This window comes from Chionomys nivalis, chromosome 14, assembly GCF_950005125.1.
Source record: "Chionomys nivalis chromosome 14, mChiNiv1.1, whole genome shotgun sequence".
Lineage (NCBI taxonomy): Eukaryota > Metazoa > Chordata > Mammalia > Rodentia > Cricetidae > Chionomys > Chionomys nivalis.
The window spans coordinates 73434220-73455892 of NC_080099.1; positions in this window are offsets into that span (position 1 = coordinate 73434220).

The following is a 21673-nucleotide window of genomic DNA, read 5'->3' on the forward strand; positions in this document are numbered from 1 at the left end:
ATTTTTATACTACACCAAGTTGCACTCATTCTTATTCTATAAATTTCCTGCTCTATCTACACTACAGATTTCTCTGTATTTATTCATTCAGAGGGATCTGTTTCTATGCTCATTACTGTACCACAGGTGTTCCTGGTACCCACGGTGGCCCAAAATGTCAGAGTTCTGAGACAGGAGCTATAGAAGGTTTTGAACTGTCATGTGGGTGCTGGAAATCAAACCTGGATCCTGTGAAAGAGCTGCCAATGAATGCCCTTAACTGTGGAAATATCCACCCCTAACACACACTGGGTGAGTTCTTGACAACTCTTTTACATCCCCTGAGCCTGCCTTACTCTCCTGGTGAGATGAGGATTCAGTAAGGCAAACAGGGCTATCCCTCACTCCTCAGCAGCTGCCTTCATTTTCCATTGGTTGTTGATTAAACATCATGACAAAAAGAAGCTCAAGGAAAAGCCTTAGTTTACAGCTTATAGCAAGCAGTCCATCATCCCGGCAAGGCAGGAATCTGGAGGCAGGAACTGAGGCAGACATGATGGAGGAACTCTGCTCACTGGCTTGATCCTCATAGCTTGCTCAGGTTGCTTTCTTACGCACCCCAACACTACCTGCCCAGGAGTGTCACCACTCACTATGGGCTGGACCCTCCTGCATCAATCATCTGTCAAGAAGATGCTGTGATGGAGAAGTTTTCTCAGCTGAGACACCTCTTCCAAGATGGCACCAGCTTGTGTCAAATTAACAAAAAGCTAAACAGCATTACAGATATCTGAGAGACTGTGACCTCTCATGTCGTGGGAAGCCCTTTATTTTTGTCCCAGCCTCTTTTTATTTTGAGACAGGTTGTCATTAAATTACTCATGTGGCCTTGGAACTTGTGAGCTTCCTCCCTTAGTCTCCCAAGTAGGTGGGGTTATAGGAATATGCCTCTAGGGCCAGCTCACCCCTTTCTTGCACCAGGACTACTCTGAGCTCCCTGCCCCCCAGTGAGTCCCAGTACCTCAGGCAGGTGTGTGAAAAGCCAGACATATTGCGGTCCTCCTCTGGCCACAGCGACCCGGACAGGAATGAGCACCTGCCTCAGGCCAGTCTTCTATTGTAAGACTGAACTGTAGAAAAGGGAAACTGCTTTTGGCAGATGCTAGAGAAGGAACAGATGAGCCTGCTGACTGGCAGCTGCCCACAGAGACTTGTTTCTTGGTGCCTCATTCTGCAGGTCAGTGTGAAAAGTAAGACTGAAAGCCCTATGCATCTCAGCCATGGCAGTGATGCTGAGAGTCTGTGCCTTCCAGATGGCAAGCCTGATGTGTTGCATGAGCTCACCAGGGGATCCCTTTGAGTCCTGGAGCAGGAAGCAGAGATGAGGTCCCAGGGAGGAAGGACCCAGAGGGCATGAGACAGCACCCAAGTCCTGCTGCCGATCTGCTGGAGGCAATTCCTTAGTGGAGGTCCCCTCTTCTGGTGTATGCCTGGGTTTGTTTCAGGCTGCTAACTCTAACTGGCCCAGGATAAAGTGCCTGTTTTAGCTTCCTCTTTTCTTTTTTCTTTTATTGAAAAAAAATCTTCCGCCTCCTCCCCGCCTCTCAATTCCCTCCCCCTCCTCCCGCCCCTCTCCTCCTCCCCCCACTCCTCTTCTCCTCCCTCTCCAGTCTGAAGAGCAGTCAGGGTTCCCTGCCCTGTGGAAAGTCCAAGGTCCTCCCCCCTCCATCCAGGTCTAGGAAGGTGAACATCCAAACTGTCTAGGCTCCCACAAAGCCAGAACATGAAGTAGGATCAAAACTCCGTGCCATTGTCCTTGGCCTCTCCTCAGCTCTCATTGTCCGCCATGGTCAGAGAGTCCGGTTTTATCCCATGTTTTTCAGTCACAGTCCAGCTGGCCTTGGTGAGCTCCCAATAGATCGGCCCCCCTGTCTCAATGGGTGGGTGCACCCCTCGTGGTCCTGCCTTCCTTGTTCATGTTCTCTCTCCTTCTGCTCCTCGTTAGGACCTTGGGAGCTCAGTCTGGTGCTCCAGTGTGGGTCTCTGTCTCTATCTCCATCCATCGCTAGATGAAGGTTCTATGGTGATATGTAAGATATTCATCAGTATGGCTATAGGATAGGGTCATTTCAGGTTCCCTATGCTCAGGTGCCCAAGGAACTAACTGGGGACATTGCCCTGGGCACCTGGTAGCCACTCCAGGTTCAAGTCTCTTGCCAACCCTTAGGTGGCTCCCTTAACTAAGATATGTGCTTCCCTGCTCCCCTATCCAACCTTCCTTTATCCCCAATCATCCCATTTCCCCAAGTTCCCCCCATACTCTCCTTCACACTTTTCTCTCCCAATCTCCCCTTACCCCCATCCCACCCCACCCCCAAGATTCCAATTTTTTGCCCGGCAATCTTGTCTACTTCCCATAGCCAGGTGGATAACTATATGTTTTTCCTTGGGTTCACCCTCTTATTTAGCTTCTTTAGGATCACAAATTATAGGCTCAGTGGCCCCTATCCATGGCTAGAAACCAATTATGAGTGAATACATCCCATGATCTTCTTTTTGGGTCTGGGTTACCTCACTCAGGATAGTATTTTCTATTTCCATCCATTTTTAGCTTCCTCTTTTCATTATGCTTGTAACTACAGTAGTTGTGATCGTTTTGCTCTCAAATTACAGAAACCTGATCACAGGGTTTACACAGGATCTATTTATGTTACTTAATAAGTCCTTTTATTGTTAGTTCAGCTGTCAGAACCCTCCGAGATGCACCTTACTTTCTGTTTCCTCTCTGCTGTTCTTAGTGCATTAGCTTTTATGTGCACAGATATCTTCTCTCCATTACAGAAAAGCTGCTGCTGCTGCTCCAGATATCACTCAAGCACACTAGAGAGAAAGAAGGAAATGTAAGCTGTGTGCTGGAGAGACGGCTCCGTGGTTAAGAGCACTGGCTTCTCTTGGAGAGGACCTGGGTTCAATTCCTAGCACCCACATGGTAGGTGGACTCTCCAGATCCATGGGATCTGATTCCCTCTTCTGACCTCCAAGGACACCAGGAACATGCTGTGCACAGACACATGGACAGAACACTCATACACACAAAATAAAACAAATCCTTTTTCTTTCTTTCTTTCTTTCTTTCTTTCTTTCTTTCTTTTTTCTTTCTTTTTATTTTTTATTTTTTTTGGCCTTCAAGACAGGATTTCTCTGTGTAGCTTTGGAACCTGGCCTGGAACTCACTTTGTAAACTAGACTGGCCTCGAACTCACAGAAATTCACTTGCTTCTGCCTCCCAAGTGCTGGAATTAAAGGTGTTCACCCAGCAATAAAATAAATCTTCAAAACTTTTTCTTTAAAAGTGTAAGCTTTTCAGACTTCCTCCTGTCAACCCCACTTCAATCTTGTTTAAGTTGAATGGTCTCACATAGCTACATGGGAATCATGTATGAAATAGGGAATGGACACCATTGACTCAGGCCACAGGCCCTCACCCCTGACTGTGTCTTCTAGAAATACTTTTAGTGTACTGACTGTACATGGTATTTACTGAGTCTGGCAGTTCTTAGTCAAGGGTGATTTGGAAAATTGGATTGGTTTTCAAAATCTGTGTGGTCATGTGTATGTATGTATATGTGTATGTGTATGTATATGTATATGTGTTTGTGTCTGTACATGTGTACATTTGAGTATATGTATACATGTGTTTGTGTGTGTTTAGGGGGAGGAGGAAAAGAGGAGGAACGTGTTTTCCAGAGAACATGTGTGACAGTCAGAAGGCTACCTTGATGGTTGACTCTTATCTTCCAGTGGCTGGAGACTAGGCCTCTCTCTTACTTTTCCCCTGAGTGAGCCAGGTTAGCTGACCAGTGAGTGAGCTTTAGGGTTTCTATATCTTCACCTCCCATTATTTCCTGTAGGAGTGATTGGGTTACACATGTGTGCTGCCATGCTTGGATTCCAAACTCAGCTCTTCATGCTTGTGTGCTAAATTTGATTTACCCAATGAACCATCTCCTCAACCCCTGGGCACATTAAAATTTAAAAATAAAAAAAAAATTTTAATAAAATGTACTTGCTTAGTGTGGAGGGGAGAAAGTTTGATTATTTCTTTCTCTCCCCTCCCCCCTTTTTTGAAGCAAGGTTATGTGAATCCAAAACTAGCCTCAAGTTCACTTGTAGCTGAGGACAGCCTTGAAATTCTGGTCCTTCTGCCTCTACTCCTACTAGGATTATAAACACAAACCACCATGCCCTGTTTAATGTGAGTTCTAGACCTAATTATAGATTCTAAAGGTTGAAACGTAACCAATATTCACTGTAGGGTTTAGAATATTTTTAAATTACCTTTTTATTTACATTTTTTCCCTGGAGTTTCAAATCACACCCCCACTTCACCACTTGCCTTGGACCATTTTATTCATACAGCCCCTTTGCTATACGGTATGAAACGCTCAGAAAAGAAGTCAGAGGAACTAAACTAGACAAAGGTCCTGGGGAACTGGGAGGCTGTTCCTTTCAATTAGATGGAGGGGGGTACTGAAGGAATCTAGCTGATTCAGATTAGGAATATAAAGTAAATTTCTAAGACTACCTGTCAATCTATACTCTTGCTAAATCAACTAGTCAATCAGTATAGTCAAGGTTGTTCAATGTTTGTGTCAGTTTGTGAATAGTCTTAATGGAAGCTTCTATTCCTGCCCCTGACTTCCATATTCCTGGAGCAACCAACTTCTAATTTAAAAAGAAGCAAAGGCCTTCTTTTCACTTGCCAAACACATGGTGATTCAAACACTTTGCATTGACGGTGGTAGCCTGGACGTGATGTCACATGTCCAGTCAGTGATCCTCTTCCTATCTCTTCCAGTCTGTGCTTTTAAACGTGTTTAATGACCATGGGTATTTGTCATTATTGGCTGCCCAACAGCAGATCATGAAGGGCTTGGGTGGAAAGAAGGGGTAGAATGGTGTCTCATTTCAGAGCCCAGGTTGACCTCAAACTGCCAATCCTCCTGCCTCTGTCACTCCACCCATCTTAAAAACTGTTACGTTGCCGGGCGGTGGTGGCACACGCCTTTAATCCCAGCACTCAGAGAGGCAGAGGCAGGTGGATCTCTGTGAGTTCGAAACCAGTCTGGGTTACAAGAGCTAGTTCCAGGACAGGCTCCAAAGCCACAGAGAAACCCTGTCTCGAAAAACCAAAAAAATAAAAAATAAAAAAAAATAAACAAAACTGTTAGGTGGGTTATACTCAAGCTTCCTGGGTCTGGAAAGGAAACCCTTGACAACATGGACACGTGGATACAGCATGGTGGGAACACATGATGACCTCTGACACAGAACATCTGTCCCCATTCTAACTCCACACCTGAATCCCTCTGAACTCTGTGGAGGTGTAAGGGACTGTGGTGTGCTTCTCAGAGCTGACAGAGCACAGCAGACAGAGGACCTGGCCCACCAATCAGCCCTGCTGGAAAAAAGATCACATTCCCACAGATTCAGAGATTTCCCTTTCAGAATGTAGAACTTCTCCTGTCACCTCTGCCCAGGGCCATGCTGATTGCACTGCTCAGGCTTTAGGGTCTGTGATGCCAGCTCAAGCACTGATTGGTGAACTTTTAACTGAGGCAGAGTTTAGTGAAAGAGTTCCGACAAATGTATGCACTTGGACAGTTACCATTTTAGTTGGTTAATTTTCTCTTTGGGAAGGAGGAGTAAATTTTGATTTGGGATAATGCCCACATATTCCTGAATTTTCCCCCTTTTGATTTTTATGAAAACTTTTTGTGGTAAAATGTGTATTACAGAAAATATGCCATTGCTGACATCTAGCACTTTCTCAAGCAACCGCTGTCTAGCTCAGCATTCTCATCAGCCCAAAAGCAAGCCACACACTTAAGTAGCCAGTTCCCAATCCCTTGACTTTTTGTCTATTTAGCTTTTCCTATTGACAGCATTTTGCATCAATAGAGGATACAATACTGTCCCTTTGTGCATAGCCTTCATTTTCCACCCAGCACAATGATTTCAAGGTGGCATGTACCAGAAATTCACTTCTTTATATGGCTAGGTAACATTCTAGTAGATGAATGGATATGCCTCAATTTATTTATCCATATTCATTCATTGATAGGCATTTGAGTTGTTTCTACCTCTTAGTTTTGGGAAAGTTCACATATGAATTTCATGTGGCCATTTATTTTCAATTCTGAAAAGGATATTATTTCATTTAAGCAACTCCAGTGCAGTGGGTTATTGAGGTAACTGGCACTTAGGCCTTCTGGTCCATTCCCGTCACTGGTGAAACTGTCAAGGAAAAACTGTCAGCAGTGCTGATGTCATGCTGGGCAAGAACTCTGCCACCGAGTTGACAACTTTGATGGTGCTTGGAAAGAGGACATACATACAAATGGAAAGCAGGAAGGAGGGGCCACTGCCTTTCCAGTTGATAGAATCACACACTTTGCTAACATTGCATTTAAAAGGCTTTAATTCTGTGTAGATGTCCGGAGCCCTGGCCACTTGAAGCAAAGCAGCTTTTAGTGCCTGGTTACCTTCCAGACTGGAATGTACGACAGTTATAAAGTGACAGCTGTCCACTGAGCAGTCTGGTGACAGCTGATCCCACACTGACTGCAGTGGGCAGACTGTAGAGGGACAGAAGGAGCTAGAGGGGAAGTCTGGCCTCACCAGTGGAAGTGCTGCCTACGGGATATGTGTCTGGTAGTTAGGAGTCCCACTACCTCTCTGTCCTCAGACCTTGCAAAACAATCCCTTCCCCAAGCTTCAGGAGACAAAGAATTCAAGAGCTCCAAGAAGGAGCAATACTGGCTCTCCATTCACTCTGAGAATTCCATTTGCTCAGAACACAGCTACAGACAGATAAGATTTGGGATATGCACATGGGGGCTAGCAGCATCCTAGCTCAGCAGGTGTGTGTTGTGAGTCTTACTCTATGCAACTACCCAGCTCCCAGATCATGATACAGGGCCTTATTAATTATGAAAGTTTTGCTGATAGCTTAGGTTTGTTTCTAACTAGCCCTTATAACTTAAATAACCCATTTCTTTTAATCTACTTCTTTTATGTGACTTGGTTACCTTTACTTTGTAATGCCTATACTACTTTGTAATACGGCCCTGGCATTGGCTCCTCGCTACTCTATCCTTCTTCTTCCCAGCATCCTCTGTGCCTGGAAATCCTACCTAGATATTGGCCATTCAGCTTTTTATTAAACCAATCTGAGTGACACATCTTCACAGTGTACAAAATGATTATTCCACAGCAGGTGTGTTGGCCAGCTGGGTCTGTACAAGTGACCCCCTCCATTCCTATGGCTTTGGGTCTCCACAAACAGTTTCTTTTCCTATTGCTCAATTCAGGAGAGAGTCAATCCCATACAATAGGCCACTGGAAAGTTTCCTCAACTATAAGACATCATTACTGAAAGGCTCTACTGTTTAGGGTAAAGAGACAATTGATTAGCCTGTCTCCAGTACTCAGGAAGAGATGACATACCATCAGTATGTCTGCTGACAAAGTGGGCCAGGCACAGCCCTACTACAGATTTAGTAACCTCCTGGGCAGGGCTTGATGGAGCTCAGTGGTAAAGCCATTGCCTGGCATGTCCAAGACCCTGGATTTTATCTCAGCACAGCAAATACACAATAATAACAATTAACTTCCTGGGCACCCTGAGGTTTTTCTAGATAACCATAAATGGGAAAGATATGAGAAGGAACAATGTCCCCAAATGCTCATGTGTCTTGGACCAACTTGAATGGAAGCTTGCCTCTGTATCCCAGCTACTTTGAGTACACATGGCTGTAGCTCAATTGGGGGACATCCCAACTATGGAATCCCTAGGTTGTAATCATTACATAAGTGAGATCACACAGTCATTCATTCATGCACTGATGAGGAATAATTTATGGGCCATTCACTATGTTTTTTCACCTCTTTATACCTCAGCTTGCTAGTCCATGAAATGATAATGTGACAGTGAGAGAGTCATCATGAATTTTAATGAATTGCTGTTGTCAAGTATTTACAAGAGTACAAAGTCAGCCTGAGGAGATAGTTCAGAGGGCGAAGGTGCTTGTTTTCCAAGCCTGGAAACCTGAGTTTGAGCCCTGGGACCCAAATATAGGTGGAAGGAGTGAGAAAGTTGTCCCTTTGACTTTCATATGCACATGTTGGTACGTGGGCACACCACACACACACACACACACATACACAAAGAATAAATGAGTATTTGGGGTGTTGGTTCCTTTTTTAAAGTGAGGAGAGGAGGGAAAGAAGGAGGAGGCACAGGGCTGCATCAGCACTGACTCATGGTTTGGAAAAGGTTAAATGAGAAAAGAAACTGCTGAGGATGAGATCCAGAGCTTCCCTCTGGAGTGGAAGGCTTACATTCTGAAGTGTCTATTAAACATCAAAGTCGAGGCTGTAGATCAGGAACTCTCATACACATGCCTGGAAGTTGAGGGTTGGTCTCTATTGGATATAGAATCTATGGACGAGTAGCATTTAAGGCCAGTTGCTTTTTAAAGTCGTAAGATTGTGATTTCCAGTGGAGAGGGCATACAGAGAAGATCTATTCAAAGAGCAAGCCCTGGATGGCCTGAGGCTTAGGTGTTACAGATCTCAAAGACAGAAGAGCAAAGGAATCTGAACAGGGACAATAGAAAGGGATAAACCCTGTAGAGCCAATGTCCTGGAAGTTCAGGACAGAAGAACTTTGCAAAAGTCAAGGAATGGAGTCAGTCACAGGATGTGGAGACTGAAGACTTAGGAGTTCAAGATCAGTTTCCATGTTATAATAAACTCAAGGTCAGCCTGGATTATATGCAATGATGTTTGAAAGAAAAATGAAAGAAATAGGAAAAGGAGAGAGAGGGAGTGTGGGTTATGATGTTTGGTCCTATCCTAGGTGTCTGTGAAATACTGAGTAGTAATAATAGTGATCTTAGTAAGACCACTGGTTCTGTGGGGATGGTGGAAACCAGTGATATACTGCAGTGTGCTTAATAGAGAAAGGGAAACTGGTCAGGGTAGCACATGCCTTTAATCTCAGCACTCCTGAGGCAGAGGCAGGTGTGTCTCTATTGGTTCGAGGCCAGCCAGTCTATGAAGTGAGTTTCAGGACAGCCAGGTCTACACAGAGAAACCCTGTCTTGAAAAACAAAACAGAAAGCAGGGAGAAAGAGAGGGAGGGAAGGAGTCCTGAATTGGAGGCTGCAGTTCTGAGAACTTTTTTGAAGATATGAATGTAAAGGAGCTCAAAGAACTCGAGATTCTCCTGCTCCTGTGTCCCAAGTGCTGGGATCACAGGTGTGCATCTCTTCCTCTGAAAAGTATTTTCACCTAGTGAGTAAAGTGGGGAAGCTAATTCAAGTGGGTGAGCATACAAGCCACTAGTGTTCATTGCTGATGTTACAGAATCACTGATGAGTTCTGCCCATGATACATATCCATGTAATTGCTATGGCATACATTGTTCTATACCATACTTGGAAAAAGCAATATATGTGTTGGACAGATCTCTCAGCAGCTAAATGCACTGGCTGCTCTTCCAGAGAACCTGGGTTAAACTCTAGAGCCCACATAGTCACTCACAACTCTTAGAAATTCTACTTCCTGAGGACCTGATACCCTCTTCTGACTTCCTTAGGCATCAAGCACACACATGGTGCACAGGCAAATACACAGGCAAAACATCCACACATAAAAATTCACTTAAAAAATAACTAAAAAGCACTGACAGTGTCATCATTATTGTCTAAGCAGGTGGTGCATGGTCAGAGTTGTATATATGCAGATAGCACACACATACCAGCTGCTCACTCAGTTCAAAACTCTTACGTAAAGAATGGAGACAGTGTGCTTTACTGGAGCCCATGACTATCACCAAAGTGAAATGGAACAGTGTTCTGGGGTCACTCTATGAAATAAATAAACACATCATTATCAAAGTTGTGACCTGTTATGGTATGGATGTAGAGTAGCCTCCTAAGGGCTCCCGTGCTTACTCTCTGTCTGGTGGCACCACTGAGAGGTGATTGAAGTGTGTTTGTGCTGACCTTCTCCATGGATGACCCATTGGTGACATCACAGCAACTGGGCTGTTAGGACATGGGTCCTAGTCAGAGGAAGTGGGTCTTAGGCTGTTCCTGTAAGGGAATTATCTTCCGCATCACTCCTCCATTTTCCTAGCAGTGAAGGGGCCTGGTGGTCAGCACTGTGCCTTTCTGTGCTGTATGTAGACTGCTTCAGACACTTTCATGGGGGACATGTTTATGGTTCCTGATGATCTGGGAAGAAACAAACAGACCTCGCCAAGAAGAATTTCTTCTAAAGGAGGGCTTTTTTTTTTTTTTTTTTTTTTTGGTTTTCTGCTGGGCTATTTTATTTCTTTTTTTTTATTTTTTAACAGTTTTATTTTTTTAATTTATTTATTTACTTATTTATTATTGGTTTTTCGAGACACAGTTTCTCTGTATAACAGCTCTAGATGACCTTGAACTCACTTTGTAGACCAGACTAGACTTGAACTCCCAGAGATCCACTTATCTCTGGGTACTGGTTTTCAGGCATGCTCCACCATCCCCGACCTTGGGGTTCTTTAAAGTGACTAAGAATGCAACATTTTCACCTTCCCTGGAGGCATATACAAGTAGTTGCTAGACACAGTGGCAAAGTACTTACAGGTTCTTATCCTAATTTTTTTTTTTGGATCAAAATTTTATTTATTTTTTTTATTCTTTTTTACTTAAAATTTCCAACTGCTCCCCGTTTCCCATTTCCCTCCCCCTCCTCCCACATATTGCCCCCTCCCCCCCTCCCCTCCCCCTATCCCCACTCCACTTCTCCTCCCCCTAGTCCACTCCCCCTCCCTCTCGATACTGAAGAGCAGTCCAAATTCCCTGCTCTACAGGAAGACCAAGGTCCTCCCACTTCTATCTAGGTCCAGGAAGGTGAGCATCCAAACAGGCTACGCTCCCACAAAGCCAGTTCATGTATTAGGATCGAAACCTAGTGCCATTGTCCTTGGCTTCTCATCAGCCTTCATTGTCAGCCTTGTTCAGAGAGTCCAGTTTCAACCCATGCTTATTCAGTCCCAATCCAGCTGGCCTTGGAGAGCTCCCAATAGATCAGTTCCACTGTCACAGTGGGTGGGTGCACGCCTCGTGGTCCTGATTTCCTTGCTCATGTTCTCCTAAAGGAGGGCTTTTTAAAGGTATTTCCATGTATTCCCTTGTATGTGAAAGGTTTTTTTTTTTTTTAATTTTAACCAATTGTTGTGCTTTGCAACAAATGCTGTCCTTGAAAACTAGAAATGGCACTTGAAATTTTTCTAAGCCTTAATTAGACTTTGCGATATGTGACTGATGTAGAAGCCAGTCAAGCAAGCACCACAGGGCTACTCTTTAGTGTGATGTTTTTCAGTGTTTTTTTTGCCTGCCTGCCTGCCTGCCTTAGACTGTTTCCTCTGAGTCAGCAGGCTAAGCTCAAACTCTGACCCTCTGCCTCTGCATCATGTGCCAGGGTCTAGGCCTGCCCTGTGCGGGGATCCTTTTCATTTTACTCTAAGAGCACGCAGACATTCATGAGGATCTCAGAAGAAGCAGGTTTTCAAGCTGGTGATAACAGTCACTACTAGTTCTTTGTGTGGGATGGGATTTTTTCCCATGCACTTTCTGCAGCCATTTGTTCTGAGTGTCCAATGCTGATGTGAACTTGTGTCCTGCTCAGAAACCACTGTGGGGGTGGGGGTGAGGGCTGACAGCTACTGTTTACCATCACTGCATGGGAAAGCCTGCTTGCTTTTCTGTTTGACATTGATAAGTAGAAGTTATTTCTACATTAAGAATTCTCAGGTGACTTTGTTAACCACAGACTCCTTCATGCTAACCTAGAGGCAGACCTTTTTTGTTTTAAAACCAAAATGTGCTATATTTCTGTGGATCTCCAGGCAGGTTTGCATGGGGTTGGTCTAAGTACCAAAAGGAGAAGACACTTTCTGTCCCATCTTTCAAGGCTGCAAGCTGGTCATTTGTAGCCTGAGCCTTTGGGATCATCAGTTTGAACTTGATGGAGCACTGTGGTGGGTTGATTTTCACCCAGGCATCTCCTTCAGTGGAGACCAACACACTTGGAGTGTCCTGGCCTTGTTGTCATTTCTCTGGGAGCCTTTGGGTTTTTTGAATTTTTATTGAACTCTACATTTTTCTATGCTACCCTCCCTGCCTCTTCCCTCCTGTTCAGCCCTTCCCCATTGTTCCCATGCTCCCAGTTTCCTCAGGAGATCTTGTCTTATTCTACTTTCCATATACATTAGACTATGTATGTCTCTCTTAGTGCCCTCATTGTCTAAGTTCTCTGGGATTGTGATTTGTAGACTGGTTTTCTCTGCTTTATTTTTAAAATCAACTTATGGGTGTGTACCTGCGATAATTGTCTTTCTGTATCTGGGTTACCTATTCAAAATGATGTTTTCTAGCTCCACCCATTTGCCTGCAAAATTCAAGATGTCATTTTTTTTTTCTGTCGTGTAGTACTCCAACGTGTAAATGTACCACATTTTCATTATCCACTCTTTGGTCGAGGGGCATTTAGGTTGTTTCCAAGTTCTGGCTATGAAAAACAAAGCTGCTATGAACATAGTTGAGCACATGTCCTTGTTGCATGATTGAGCATCCTTTGGATATAGGATATATACCCCAAAGTGGTATTACTGGGACTTGAGGAAGGTTGTTTCCTAGTTTTCTGAGAAATTACCACATTGACATCCAAAGGGACTGTACCAGCTTGCATTCCCACCAGCAACGCAGGAGTGTTCCCTTTTCCTCCGCAACCTCTCCAGCATAAGTTGTCATCAGTTTTTTTGATCTTGGCCATTCTTACAGGTGTTAGATAGATTCTCAGAGTTGTTTTGATTTGCATTTCTCTGATGACTAAGGATGTTGAGCATTTCCTTAAGTATCTTTCAGCCAATTTAGATTCCTCTGTTGAGAGTTCTCTGTTTATGTCTGTACTCCATTTTTTATTGAATTATGTTTTCTTTTGGTGACCAATTTCTTTAGTTCTTTGTATATTTTGGAGATCAAATCTCTGTCTGATGTGGGGTTAGTGAAGATCTTTTCCCATTCTGTGGGCTGTCGTTTTTTCTTGTTGACCGTGTCATTTGCTTTACAGAAGCTTTTCAGTTTCAGGAGGTCCCATTTATTAATTGTTTCTCTCAGTGTCAGTGCTGCTTAAGTTATATTTAGGAAGTGATTCCCTGTGCCAATGCATTCAAGTGTACTTCCCACTTTCTATTCTATAAGGTTCAGTGTGTCTGGCTTTATGTTGAGGTCTTTGATCCATTTAACTTGAGTTTTGTGCATGGTGATAGATATGGGTCTATTTGCATTCTACATGTTGATATCCATTATGTCAGCACCATTTGTTAAATATATTTTCTTTTTCCATTTTATATTTTTTGCTTTTTCATCAAAAATCAGGTGCTTGAAGGTGGGTGTATTAATATCCATGTCTTCAATTCAGTTCCATTGGCCCTCCTGTCTGTTCTTAGGCTAACACCAGGCTGTTTTCTGTACTGTAGCTCTGTAGTAGAGTTTGAAGTCAGGGATTGCGATGCTTCCAAAAGTTCTTTTATTGTACAGGATTGTTTTGGCTATTCTTGGTTTTTTGCTTTTCCATATGAAGTTGATTATCATTATTTTGAGGTTTGTAAAGAATTTTTCTGGGATTTTGATGGGCACTGCATTAAATTTGTAGATTGCTTTTGGTAAGATTGCCATTTTAGTATGTTAATTCTGCCTACCAATGAGCATGGGAGATCTTTCAACTTTCTGGTGTCTTCTTAAAATTCTTTCTTTTTTTCTTTATTTTTTATTTCTTTATAAATAATACCATTCAAAATTTCCACTTCCTCCCCTCCTCCCATTTCCCTCCTGCTCCACCAGTCATTCCTTCCCCGTCCAGTCCTAAGAGAGGGCAGGGTACCCTGCCTATAGGAAGTCCAAGGCCCTCTGTTTTCCCTCCAGGCTTAGGAAGGTATGCATCCAAATAGACTAAGATCTCAAAAAGCCAGTACATTCAGTAGAGACAAATCCCAGTGCCATTATCATTGGCTTCTCAATCTGCCCCAATTGTCATCCACATTCAGAGCATCCAGTTTGATCCCATGCTTGTTCAGTCCCAGTCCAGCTGGCTTTGGTGAGCTCCCATTAGATCAGGAACACTGTCTTAGTGAGTGGACCAACACCTCGCAGTCCTGATTTCCTTGTTTATATTTTCCCTCTTTCTGCTCTTCAACTGGACCTTGGGAGCTCAGTCTAGTGCTCCGATGTGGGTCTCTGTCTCCATCTCCATCTGTCTCTGGATGAAGGTTCTATGGTGATATTCAAGATAATCATCAGTCTGACTACAAGACAAGGCCATTTCAGGCATCCTCTCATCCACTGCAGGGTCCTAGCTGGGGACATCCCCATGGACACCTGGGAACCCCTCTAGAGCTAAGCCTCTTGCCAACTCCAAAATGGCTCCCTTAATTAAGATATATTTTCCCCTGCTCCCATATCAGTCCGTACTCCATCTCAGCCATCCCATTCCTCCAAGCTCTCCCCAACCCTCCCCTTCTCCCTTCTCTCTCCCCATCTCCCCTTCCCCCCACCCCACTCCCACCCCCATGCTCCCAACCTGGAGATCTTGTCTGCTTCCTATTTCTAGGAGGATGTATTTATGTTTTTCTTTGGGTTAACCTCATTACTTAGCTTCTCTAGGATCACGAACTATAGGCTCAGTGTCCTTTGTTTATGGCTAGAATTCACTAATGAGTGAGTACATACCATATTCATATTTTTGGGTTTGAGTTATCTCACTCATGATAGTATTTTTTATTTCCATCTATTTGCATGCAAAATTCAAGATGTTATTGTTTTTTACTGCTGAGTAGTAATCTAATGTGTAGATATGTCAAACTTTCTTTATCCATTCTTCCATTGAGGGGCATCTAAGTTGTTTCCAGGTTCTGGCTATTACAAATAATGCTGCTATGAACATGTTTTAACAAATGCTTTTGTAGTATGATAGGGCATTTCTTGGATATATTCCCAAGAGTGGTATTGCTGGATCCTGAGGTAGGTTGACTCCCAATTTTCTGAGAAACTGCCACACTGATTTCCAAAGTGGTTGCACAAGTTTGCATTCCCACCAGAAATGGATGAGTGTTCACCTTGTTGCTCTATATCCTTTCCAGCATAAGCTACCATTAGTGTTTTTTATCTTAGCCATTCTGGCAGGAGATGGTATATCAAAGTTGTTTTGATTTGCATTTCCCTGATAGCTAAGGAAGTTGAACATGTCCTTAAGTATCTTTTGGCCATTTGAAATTCTTTTGTTGAGAATTTTCTGTTTACTTCAGTACATCACTATTTAATTGGGTTATTTAGAATTTTAATGTCTACTTTCTTGAGTTCTTTATATATTTTGGAGATCAGAACATTGTCTGATGTGGGGTTGGTGAAGATCTCCCATTCAGATGCCTTTTTGTCTTAATGACTGTGTCTTTTGCTTTATGGAATTTTCTCAGTTTCAGGAGGTCCCATTATTCATTGTTACCCATATTGTCTGTGCTACTGGGTTTATATTTAGGAAGTGGTCTCCTGTGCCCATGTATTTTAGGCTACATCTCACTTTCTCTTCTATCATGTTCAGTGTGGTCAGAGTTATATTGAGGTCTTTAATCCATTTGGACTTGAGTCTTGTGCATGGTGATATATATGGATCTATCTTCATTCTTCTATAAGGTGACATCCAGTTATGCAGCACCATTTATTAAAGATGCTTACTTTCTTCCACTGTATAATTTTAGCTCCTTTATCAAAAATCTGGTGTTCATAGGTTTGTGGATTAATATCCAGGTCTTCAATTCGATTCCATTGGTCAACATCTCTGATTTTATGCCAATACCAAGCTGTTTTCATTACTGTAGTTCTGTAATAGAGTTTGATGTCATTGACGGTAATGCCTCTCGCAGTTCCTCAATTGTATAGGATTGTTTTGGCTATCCTGGGTGTTTTGTTTTTCCAAATAAAGTTGATTATTATTCTTTCAATATCTGTGAAGAATTTTGTTGGGATTTTGATGGGGATTTCATTGAATCTATAGATTGCCTCTGGTAGAATTGCCATTCTTACTATGTTGATCCTTCCTATCCAAGAGCATGGGAGATCCTTCTATTTTTATGGTACCCTCTTCAATTTCTTTCTTCAAAGCCTTAAAGTTATTGTCAAATATATCTTTCACTTCCTTGGTTACTGTTACCCCAAGATACTTTATGCTATTTGTGGCTATCGTGAAAGGTGATGTTTCTCTGATTCCCTCTCTGCTTCTTTATCTCTTGTGTATAGGAGGGCTACTGATTTTTTTGACTTGATCTTGTATCCTGCCACATCACTGAACATATTTATCAGCTGTAGGAGTTCTTTGGTAGAGTTTTGGGGGTTACTTATGTACACTATCATATCTTCTGCAAATAACAAAAGTTTGGCTTCTTCCTTTCCAATTTGAATCCCCTTGATCTCCTTATGTTGCCTTATTGCTATTGCTAGAACTTCAAGCACTATATTGAAGAGATATGGAGAGAATAGACAGCCTTGTCTTGTTCCTGATTTTAGTGGAATCGTTTGAGTTTCTCTCCATTTAGTTTGATGTTAGCTATTGGCTTGCTGTATATTGCTTTTATTATATTTAGGTATGATCCTTGTATCCCTAATCTCTCCAAGACCTTTATCATAAAGGGGGTGTTAAATATTGTCAAATGTTTTTCCAGCACCTAATGAAATGATCATGTGGTTTTTTTCTTTCAGTTTATTTATATAATGTATTACATTGATAAATTTTCATTATGTTGAACCTGGGATGAAGTCTACTTGATCATAATGGACAATTTTATTGATGTGTTCTTGGATTCAGTTTGCCAGTATTTTATTGAGAATTTTTGCATAGATGTTCATGAGTGAGATTGTTCTGTAATTCTCTTTCTTGGTTGAGTCTTTGTGTGGTTTTGGTATCAGGGTAACTGTAACTTCATAAAAAGAGTTTGGCAGTGACTCTTCTGTTTCTATTATGTGAAACACATTAAGGAGTATAAGTATTATCATCTGGTCCTGGGCTTTTTTTTTGTTGGGAGGTTTTTGATGACAGCTTCCATTTCCTTGCGACTTATAGGTCTATTTAAATTGTTCGCCTGGTCTTGATTTAATTTTGGTGTGTGGTATTTATCTAAAAATTGTCCATTTCTTTTAACGACGGCAGAAGTCGTGTTATAGGTCCAGGCCCCACCAGCCACTGTTTTCATGCAGGAACCACAGTGCCAGATGCCGATGGCTCTTCTCTTAATCTTGTTCTTGCCACAGAAGGAGCACGTGTACTTGGTGTGCTGGCTGATTTCAATTTTCTTTGCCATTTTCCGGAGGGAGGCACCATAGCAGGTCCCACATTTCCTGACAATCCGGACCTCTTGGTGCATTTTGCCATGTCGCCTGTACCTAAGCCAAGCACGGAGAGCTGTTTTTAATTTTTGAGAAGGTTCCATGAGATGCTGAGAAGAAAATATATTCTTTTCTGTTTGGATGGAATATTTCAAATATGTCTGTTAAGTCATTTGAGTCATAACATGCTAGTTTTCTTATTTCTCTGTTCATTTTTTGTCTAACTGACCCGTCCAGTTGTGAGAAGGGAGTGTTGAAGTCTCCCACTATTAGTGTGTGGGGTTTAATGTCTGATTTAACCTTTAGAAGTGTTTCTTTTACATATAAGGGTGCCCTTGTATTTGAGGCATAGAGGTTCAGTATTGAGATTTCCTCTTGATGAATCTTTCCTGTGACTAATATGGAATGTCCTTCTTTGTTTCTTTTGATTGATTTTAGCTTGAAGTCTATTTTGTTAGCTATTAGGATAGCTATACCAGCTTGTTTCTTAGGTCCATTTGATTGGAATATTTTTCTCAGCCCTTTACTCTGTGATAATGTCTGTTTTTGAAGTTGAGATGTGTCTTGTATGCAGAAGAAGGAAGGATTCTGTTTTCATACCCAATCTGTTAGCCTGAGCCTTTTAATAGGTGAGTTGAGTCCATTTATATTTAGGGATATTAATGAGCAGTAATGGCTATCTCCTGTTAATTTAGTATTCATTTTTGGCAATATTAATTTGTGCATTTTTCCCTTCTTTGGGGTTTGCTGCTATGAGACCATCAATTGTCTGTTTTTATAAATTGATGTAGCCCACTTCCTTGGGTTGGAGTTTCCCTTCTAGTATTTTGTGTAGGGCTGGGTTTGTGGCTATTATTGGTTAAATCTGGTTTTGTCATGAAATATCTTGTGTTGTTCTTCTATGGTGATTGAAAGTTTTGCTGGGTATATTAGTCTGTGCTGGCATCCGTGGTCTCTTAATGCTTGACCAAGCCCTTCTGTCTTGCATTGTCTTCAATGAGAAAGCAGGTGTAATTCTGATAAGTCTACCTTTATATGTTACTTGGCCTTTCTTCTTTGCAGCTCTTAATATTCTTTCTTTACTCTGAATGTTTAGTGTTTTGATTATTATGTGGCGAGGGAATGTTTTTTTGGATCCAGTCTATTTGGTGTTCTGTGAACTTCTTGTATCTTCATAGGCATATCTTTCTTTAGGTTGGGAAAGTCTTCTTCTATGATTTTGTTAAATATATTTTCTGTGCCTCTTAGTTGAACTTCTTCACCTTCTTCTATACCTACTATTCTTAGATTTGGCCTTTTCATGGTGTCCCATATTTCCTGGATATTTTGGGTTAAGCTTTTGTTAGATTTAATATTTTCTTTAAGTGATGAGTCTATTTTCTCCATTGTATCTTTAGCGCTTGAGAGTCTGTCTTCAATCTTTTGTATTCTGCTGTTCATGCTTGCATTTGTGGTTCCTGCTCATTTTCTCATGATTTCTGTTTCTATAATTCCCTTGGCTTGTGTTTTCCTTATTTTCTCTATTTCAGTTTTCATGTCTTGAGTGGTTTCTTTCATATGTTTGATTGCTTTTTCTTTGTTTTCTTTAAGGGATTTGCTGATTTTTTTGTTTGTCTTTTCCTCCATTTCTTTGAGGGAATTTCTCATTTCTTTAAGAGTTTCAAACATTCTTTTGAAGTTACTTTTAGATCATTTTCTTCTGCTTTATCTATATTTGGTTGTTCAAGTCTTGGTGTTGTAAGGTCTTTAGGTTTTACTGGTGTTGTGTTGTTCTTTGTGATGTTGCGTGAGTTCTTGCCTTTTCTACTCATCTTTTCCTCTAATATGTGGTTGGGTCTGTGTGAGATTCTGTTGATTAATCTTCTATGTGTCAGTGCATCTAAATCTCAGATGGTTGTTCTTCATAGTACAGTCAGTGTCACAGTTCTAGTTACCCCATTGGTTACTTCATGTTCCTGGAGATAGTTCAGCACTCATGGGCTTTGCTCTGCTCCTTTGGAGTTTGCTTTCTCAAGCCTACTATGTCTTAAATTACCATCTTTGACCTGTTTCTGTAAATCCTGTTCTGGATGCACTCCTGCAGAGGTCTCTGGCTTGGAGTTGGTCCTGCAAAGGTCTCTGGCTCCAGTCTACTGCCTCAGAGTTCCCAGACTCAGGTGCACTCAGAACTTCAGAGGATCTGGCTCAGGCTGACTCCCTTAGAGGTCCCAGACTCAAGCTCGGATCTGCAGACATCTCTGATTTCTGCCTATTCCCTTTGATGTCCAGGCCAATGCTGGGACCCACAGAGGTCCTGGCTCAGGCTTACTCCCTCTGAGGTCCCAGACTCATGCCTGGCCCTGCAGAGATCTCTGATTCCTGTCTATTGCCTCAGAGATTCCAGATTTCTTCCCAGACTGGCAGAGGTCCTGGCTCAGGCCTAGTTCCTCAGAAGTTCTAGATTCACACCCAGACTCACAGGGGTCCTGACTTAGGTCTACTTCCTTGAAGGTCCCAGATTCATGTGTGGATCCTCAGCAGTTACTCCCTGTACCTGTTCTGGTAGGGTTCACTGTTTCTAGGCTGCTCAGGATCAGGTCGCTGGCTCAATCCTGCTCTGCCAGTGTCCTGGGACTAGATTAGCTCCCAGCTCGCACTCCTATGGCACTTGCTTCCTCAGGCCCACTCAGACCTAGGTATAGCCTTTGGGTTTTATCACACTGGTGAGGCATTGACTCGAGCCAAGGAAATGGCAGCTTGCTATAAACTAGTCCATTTCACCTCCTCAATCCCACATCTTATGTTGGAAATCCTCGTAGCATTTTAGGCCTCAAGGCCTGTGTTTGAGGCTGTGTGTGTGTCCTATGATGAGCCAAGGCCCAGGTCATACTAGAGGTGAATTCTTTGCTACCTGTTCCATTCCTTCAGTAGCCTGGTGGCAGGATCAGGCCTGCTGGTCATTTTTCCTCTCACCTAATGTCATCTTCAAATGCTTGGTGACCACTAGTCATCACTCTTTCTTGAGTGGATGCCGCTAATGTTAATGTAGCATTTGCAGGTTGTCAAGCTTCTGATGTTGATGTCACTATTAGCCCCAGTTCTTACCTGCAGCTAAAATCGGCAAAAGTTTCTAAGCAGGACAGGTGTCCCCTGGATGCATATGCATTGAGAGTACACACGCCCCATCCAGACCTCACTGGAGATAGGGATTCCAGGAGCCTCTTGGAGTTGCCTTCTTGCCCAGAGGCAACTTTTCCCAGTCAGCTGATACTGCCTAGAACACCCCCCCCCAGAAGAGCAGGAGCATTGCAGAACCAACCACCATGGCCCACCCTCAGACAGTAGGCTTGGGAGGGACTGTCCATCCCAGGAGCTCTTGTTCCCTCATTGGTCTGGAAATGGACCAGGTGCCCTATAGGCCACTCTATGGGGGCCGATTTTACATCCCCTTGGCTCTCTGGCCTTCAGAAAACATGGAACTACCTAGCATCCAGACCCTCAGTGTCAGCCATATGTGCTTTACAGGGTTTCTCCCTGCCGTTCTCACCATGGTCACTTCATCTATAGACACATGCACTGCTACTCAATGCCCTGCCAAATGTGGGCTCATTCTTGAGCCCCACAACCCAAGTAACCAACACCAGCCACTGGCCTCCATCCCGGAGCCAGAGAGCCTCTTCAGGCTCTTGGCTTCCTCAGCAGCCACACTTTACACCCCTGGCTACTGTTCCCAGAATACAGCAGAACTCTCTCATGTCAGCACAGAGATCTTCCACAGATACCAGTGACCCGAGGGAAGCACTGCTGAAGATCTTCCCTGACTCTGAGCAAAAGCTGAAGATCAACCAGACCCTGGTAGCTCATCCATACATGAAAGACCTGAATGCCCTTTCTGCCCTGGTACTGGACTGAAGGCTGAACTGCTGATGGGGACCAGAGAGAGCTGCCTACTGTGGAGCACCATAGTGGAAAGAAACCTTCCAGAGTGCACAGTGCTGCTCTGTGTATGTCTTGGCATTCCTCCCTATGTGGACTGCCTCTGCCTCCTGTGTATCCTGACATTTGGGTGAGGTGGTCAGTGTGGCTGAGGCTGGTCATTTTGGTCATTGGTCAAGGTGTCTGATGCTTACAGAGGTTGAAATTATAGTGTAGCTGATGGAATTCCAGCCACTGTGTGTTTGTGTGCATGTGTGCATAGTGCATGTGTCGCTGTAGCTGTCCTG